General features: G+C 45.5%; 1 pseudogene; it reads right to left on the bottom strand.

Annotated features, from left to right (window-relative positions):
• Positions 1-355: 355 nt before the first annotated feature.
• On the bottom strand, positions 356-4,595 carry LOC143889173 (squalene synthase 3 pseudogene; annotated as a pseudogene).
• Between the last annotated feature and the right edge of the window lie 2,346 nt (positions 4,596-6,941).

The raw sequence follows: 6,941 nt of genomic DNA, 5'->3' as shown, positions 1-6,941 counted from the left end.
GTCTCTCTAAAGGGGAGGCTCCGACTATCGCCATCATTGCCTCCTGCACGCGAATGACAAATCAATCAAATAAAGACACGCAACAAGGAGGCTTAGATTGCACATGCAGCAAGACTATCGTCCATCACGATTCCCTATAGTTGAACCGGAGAGGTGCAATCTGAGGAACTGCAAATTTACGCCGACATGATAGCCAGAGAAAACAAAACAGGCCTTTAGAAATTAGTCTCCAATGTGAATCACCATAGAAGCTCACTCTACCCAAATAGATTGTGAATACAGCTGCCTTTATCATAGGATGCTGGTTTATAGGCCATAAATGTGCAAAGGTATTTAAGCAAGAACTGAGTGGACCGATCACTTAATGGAGAAATACGCAAATAAGATTGATAGCAGAATGAAGAGCACAATAATCAGCAGTGAGTTGTATGTCGGTCTGCTCTCGGCTAAATATGATCTCCTCCTATGTAGCGATCCAGAGTCTCTGCACGCTTTTTGTATTGTTTCAATCTGGTTCACTGTTTTTAAGGCATTGGGATCATTCTTGTCGATCTTGGACTTCAGCATGCAAGAAAAATCAAAGAAAGGTCCATAGACATCCGACATTGTTCTTGTTTGGTCAATAATTTTGGCAGTAAGACTGGGTCTCATTTTCACTATTCCTCTAAAGACTTTAACATTGCTATAGCATAGAGCTAGTGTTCCAATCGCCATAATCAGAGGAATAGCACAAAATCTGAAGACAGAAGGATCTCGCAAAGCAGACATGTACTTCAGGGAATCTTCCACATGCATCAATTCATTGGTGACCATTTCATTCAAGCACTGCACTGCTTTGACTGAATTCTCCTCGTATTTCAACTCCTCTAGTTTATTGGCGTATCTGCTCCAGATTTGACGAGGCCATAACATGTGCGACTTAGGCATCTCATTTATATCTTCTAGATAGTCTCGAATAATATTGGTTTTCTATAAAAATAAACCCATTGAATTGGACAGAGAGTTTGGAGCCAGTTCCTCCAATGCAGACGCATGAAAGAGCTTGGACAGTCCTAATCCAACAAGCCCCGCTACATAGTGGCAATACTCATCATAGTCATCCATACATTTAGCTACAAACATATTCAACACTCATTTTCAAACATATCACTGCCCTTACAGTCCATGTTATACCATATGATACACTATGATATGAAACAGCAACACTATCTCCTTGCCCATATAAAACATTAACTAACAATCCTCCCCCTATACCTGAGTTTAATCAGGGAAGGTCCAACTCATCTAATCATTAGGCATAAAGATGCAGGATCTGCCATCTTAAAACGATCTTACTAGCTAAACTCCTAGTAAAACAATTTTTCAGGGAAAAATAATTTCCGAACAAATAATTCTTTCATCCACTCTACAATACCATTCTACTTATCATTTAAACAAATATCTTCCAAAAAGAAAGCACAAATGAGACACAAGGTTAAATTAAACCATGATGACTACTAAAATCTCTTTCTAATGAGAATACTAATCAGTTCTAAAAGAGAAAAGAGGATACAGATCTAAATCTTTGAGATGGACTTGAAGGTAACAAACAGTAAAACTGAAAATGAATATATGCAGGGGCTAATAATAAGATGAAATAATGGAATTAATTAGATGACTTTACTATTCTAATTTGACCTGTGAGGCTAACACCATTCTACCTGTAAATAAAAAAATAAAAAATTGATACCATATAAACCATATGCCAACAGACTTAGAACCTGAGTGATTAAACAAAGCCAACAAAGATGGGAAAATCAAAAGAATATAAACATCAGTGCCTTTACAAAATTCAATGAAAGCAAGACAACATCATGCATTTCTCAAGGCAAAACACATCCTTCATTAAAACCCTTCTTCTTCCTTTTTTTATCCTTAAGAACTATGAGAAAATCTATAGAAAAGCTTTACTGAATATAATTAGACATCATCAAAAAGGCTCTCAAACAGAAATCCTTCGAGATCTTTAAGCATGTTCAGATCAAGGTATGATATTAGCTCTTAAACCTAAATCCATCATGATCTAAATAGGAAATGAATTAAAACAAGCTAATCGAACACTCAGATTATGAACAGAGATTATAGTCTACACCTTAAGCACAAATTAAAACTGAAATAAATTATTAAAGTTTCTAATCAACTTTCCTTAGAGATCAAAGTAATCATGAAATATTGAGATTCAAAACACAACCGAAGCTAAAGAAATCATGTTCAAATTAGATTTACAAAGGAACTACATCCTAAATAATCAACACAAATCCATAAATTAAGAAGGAAAACGAATCATATCTTAAATTTAACTTACCTCTAAAGATCCAAGCCTTTTTCCTTCTTCTGCAAAGGTATTATGCCAAGATCTGCTTGCAAATGATGTATTAAGCTCAGATCTTCAAAGAGCAGCTACAGATCTTTCAAAAATGGTTTGAATCTCAGATTTGCAGAGGCCTGAGCACTAGCATCCAAGCATAATTGCCGGAGGCTGGACGGAAGCCGGCAGATCTGATCTGAGAAGGTGACCGGAAAGAAAAGAAATGGGATTCGGGGATTTTCTATCTCTCTTTCTCTCTTTTCCAGATTTTTGAAGAGAAAAATCAAAAAATCCTTCTTAAAATCTAATTCCAGAACTTATAAAGATAGATACTGGCCGGAGTTTCGGCCGGAGTCTGAGCTGGAGAAACGGTCGGAGAAGAGAGATGATCAGAGAAGATGATCGGAGAGGCTTAGAAGGAAAGAAAATAGGGTAATCAAAGCGGAAATTCCGGCTAGGACATGGCCGGAATCCAGTGAGATTCCAATCGGAGAGGAGGAATCCGAGCTTGAGATTTAGGATTTCCCTTTTCTCAGATTTCTCTCTACCCCTTTCAAAATTTCGACGAAAATGAATACTCCCCTCCCTTTTTCTCTGATTTTTTTCTTATATATGTAAAAATAAAAGCTGATATCCGCACACCTATAATTGATAAGCGCACAAAATTTGTTAGGCGCACAAAATTTGATAAGCGCACGAATCGGTTCCCTCCCAGACGAGCTAATTCACCCCCCTTCTGCATACAAATGATATATTTACCTCCTTTTTTCGCGGACAACCCCCTTTTTAGATGTTTCACCCCCCTTCTGGTCTGCATGGCGCATATTTTCTCGGCTCGTTCACTGTGCAAACGCGCTCGGATCTCGACGAAATTTTACGGAGACCTAAGGGAGACCTTAAGCTACCCCAGGGTTCAATTTGGGACCCCAGCTCACTGATTTGACGAGGCTTCGCACAAGCAACGCGAACTCGGGTCCGGTCAAAATGGGGTGTCTACAACAGGTACTGCAGTGACGTTAGAGCCGAGCTGGAGGACCCGAGGAGCTGATGTGAAGGAGCTAAGGAGCTGAGTCCTGCGTAAGGAGCAAACGAGGTCAGAAGACCAACCCGGGGTGTTACTCCGGACAGGCCCTTCGACACTCAAGTCAGTATGTGCAAGAGTGCAGAGCCGAATTTTAAGAGTGGGAGAGAAGAGGGTATTACATTACCCATTGGTTTGAACATTGAATCCCCTTTTATAGGGGAAAATTTGTGACGTTGGATTACCCACCTGTGGACAGGTGGCGGCCTGCTATAGGTTTGAGTTCACCTACTCCAGGACAGGTGTCGACCTGCCATAGGTTTGAGTTCACCTACTCTGAGGTAATTACAATAATACCCCTGGACAGGTGTCAACCTGTTACAGGTGGCTGTTTTTATACCCCATCAGTTGCCCCCTAGTTCTCCAAGTCATTGTAATGATTTGGGGAAGTGTGGTGAGTCACATTCCTGATCGGGAGGAGTCTGTTCGGCGAAGCCGTTTGTCCGGCCTGGAAATCAGTCCTGAAATTTGTCAGTCCGGCCTGTGAATCAGTCCGGAAATTTGTCAGTCCGGCCTGGGAATCAGTGCGGAATTTTGTCACTCCGGCCTGGGAATCAGTCCGGAAATTTGTCACTCCGGCTTGGGCCGGACTCATTTTTGTCGCGTAGTGGACGCGTTATATCCTGTCCGGCTTGGGCCGGACTCATTTTTGTCGTGTAGCGGACGTGTTATATCATGTTCGGCTTGGGCCGGACTCATTTTTGTCGCGTAACGAACGCACCATATCCTATCCGGCTTGGGCCGGACTCATTTTTGTGATTGACTCAATCGCTTTTGAGAGCTATCCTTCATGCGGGCATTTCATGGAAGCCCTTAGTCTCTTGGAGATACGCGCGTACGTCTCGTGACCTTGCCTCGAAGTTCGTGCCCCTCATTAATGAAAGACACGTGGCACCACGCAGGCGCCCTCGACGCGCGTGCCCTTCATTAAATGCAGACCCCCATCGCCAAAGTTTATAAAAGGAGGGTTTTCACCCTTCATTTCTTACCTTTACTTTCCTTCAGCTTTTTGCTCTGCCAGTTCGGCTTAAGCCAGTTCGGCTCGCGTAGTTCGTGGTTGTGAAGGGCTGCGGATTTGGGAGCTTTCAGTTCTAAATCGGGAGATTTCAGTTCTGACCGGTAATCTTCTTGAGCGGGCCTTTTATTAGTTTCTTTTTCTGCGTTCATGTCCTGTAGTAGCTCTAGCTCTAAGTCCGGTTCGGGGTCCGGTTCAGGGGAGTCTTCCAATAGCTCAGTGTCTAGTTCATCGGAGAGGACTCAAAATAATCCGACCAGAACTCCGGAGCAAATAATGGCGAGTCCCGATGTTAGAGTAGAGATCGTAGATAGTGAGGAGGAGGAGGAGGTAATCTTGGACTTGAATGCCATTCCTCTCCCAACGGATAGTTATCACCGAACAGAGGCGAGTGTTGGTAGTGACGCCGCCGAGGCGTCCACAACATTCCTCCCTGGCCGGGCCGTTGAGGTCGTAGCTAGGGCCCGGATGGACGCCAACCCACAATACAACATACGGGCTCTTTGCGAGAAAAATATCCTTGATGAGTTCATGATGAGGGACATTAGGGATAGGTACTGTGTTCCCTCAAGGTTCGGGCTGAGGCCAGCGATAGAGGGAGATAGGGCTTGCAACGAGAGCTCTGATATATGTATATATGACGAGTCGTTAAGGGCTGGACTCAGGTTCCCTCTGCACCCATTCTTCATCGCGGTCCTTCGACATTATGGGCTGGCTCCGGCCCAAGTTGCGCCGAACTCATGGAGGGTGCTGACTGGGTTCATGTACCTCGTCCATGGCTGCTTCGAAAGAAACATATCTGTGTCGTTATTCCGCGCTTGTACACACTTGAAGAGGCATAAGGAAGGGGGCTGGATTTATATTAGCCAGCGCCCTAAGGTGAAAATGATCACTGGCACTCCCTCTTCCATCCAGTTATGGAAGAACAGGTTCTTCTATATCGAGGACAAGGAGTCCACCCAACCTTGGCCGGTTCCTCTAAGATGGGACGTCCCGGACACAGTTACGCTGAGCCGCAAGCCGGTCCTTGAGGAAGAGGATATGAGGACGTTCTCCCTAATCCGTGAGGAGGTGGAACGAGGGGGCCCCATTCATTGCGGAAAATTCTCGGGTGAAGCGGCTCTGGTCGGGCTGGGCCTTAGTACTGCGACCCCGGCACGTATGTAGCGAGTCTTACTCAACTCTTTTTCATCCTCTTTTTCCTTTGCCGACTGGTTTGTTCGTCTATGTTGACTTTCAGAGATGCGGGCACAGTCGAAGATTGAGAAAGTGAGATCAGGGGCATTCGGGAGGGTGCAGCAGGGAAAGGCCCAGCAAGGCCAGAAAAGAAAAGCCGTAGAGATGGCGAGCCCGGCCCAAACCCAGGACGCGCCGCCGCCTCCCAAAGCCAAGACTACAGTGAGGGTGGTGGGCGCCTATGGCCGGGGAGCGGGGTCCTCAAAGCCAGGAGGGACATCTGCTGAAGCCCGTCCTCCCCTGGCGAAGACCGGAGACAATGTTTTTCGGCCTAACTGGGCCGTTCAGAAGAATGACACCTGCCTTGGTGAGAGCTGGGTGGCTAAGGAGCTCCTCACCAAAGTTCTCCTCAGCAACGACAAGCTCCAAGTTCTCAACGAACCTCCAGCGGCGGCTGACGAGGCTATATTCTCTTCCCTTTACCAGGTGAGGCGGCCTATGAGTTTTTGTTTGTCTTTTTCTTTGAGTTGCTTTCTTGTGTTAACAACACTTGCTGGCCTGTAGATCTCATTGTACTACAAAGACCTCCGGGAGAAGAGCAAAAAGTTCTCTGCGGAAATAACAAAGTCTGAGGAGGAGAGTGGGAAGCAGATGAAGGAGGCTGAAGAGCTTCAAAGGTCAGCTCAAAGAAGACTTGGCCGCTCAGAAGCAGAAAGCTGCTGAGGCTCTCAACGCACAGAGGGAGAGAGCCCGGGAGAGACAGATAGCCGCCGTTGCGGAGGCCGTCACGGAGGCCACTCAGAAGAAGGAGGACGAGCTTTTCAACCTGTCCAGCGAGTCCTACAAGGTGGGATTCTTTGACTGTCTTCAGCAGGTTAAAGAATCCAACCCAGCCGTGACCCTGACGGGACTAGTCCTCCCTCATCCAGTGACGCTTGGCGATGATGAGCCAGGCACCCCCGCTGCTCCAGTAGTTCCGGAGACGGACCCTTCGCGGGGTGGTGGCCAGGGGGTGCCTTGAGCTCCTCTTCTTCTCTTTTTGATCTGATTTTTTTGTAATGGTCCTTGGGAGGCCCAACTTTTGTAACAGCCCTTCGAGGCCTTATTTTTTTGTAATGGCCCTTAGAGGCCCAACCTTTCTATGAATAGAAATTACATCTTGTCGTCCATCCTCTACTTGTCTGTCCCTGGTCAATATCGTTTGGTTCTAATATTGTGGGCCAGAAATACCACGGGCGGACGTTCGAGGCGAACTAACCGGTGAGGACCCAAGTTTTAATAAACTGGGTTTCTAGGCGGCTAAATCCCCGAGTTTTAGTGAA

Source organism: Tasmannia lanceolata, unplaced genomic scaffold (genome assembly GCF_043159265.1).
Source record: "Tasmannia lanceolata isolate RefF3 unplaced genomic scaffold, GAP_Taslan_0.1 ptg000002l, whole genome shotgun sequence".
Taxonomy (NCBI): Eukaryota; Viridiplantae; Streptophyta; class Magnoliopsida; order Canellales; family Winteraceae; genus Tasmannia; species Tasmannia lanceolata.
The sequence above is the reverse complement of the archived record's forward strand: the minus strand, read 5'-3'. Positions and strand labels throughout refer to the sequence as shown.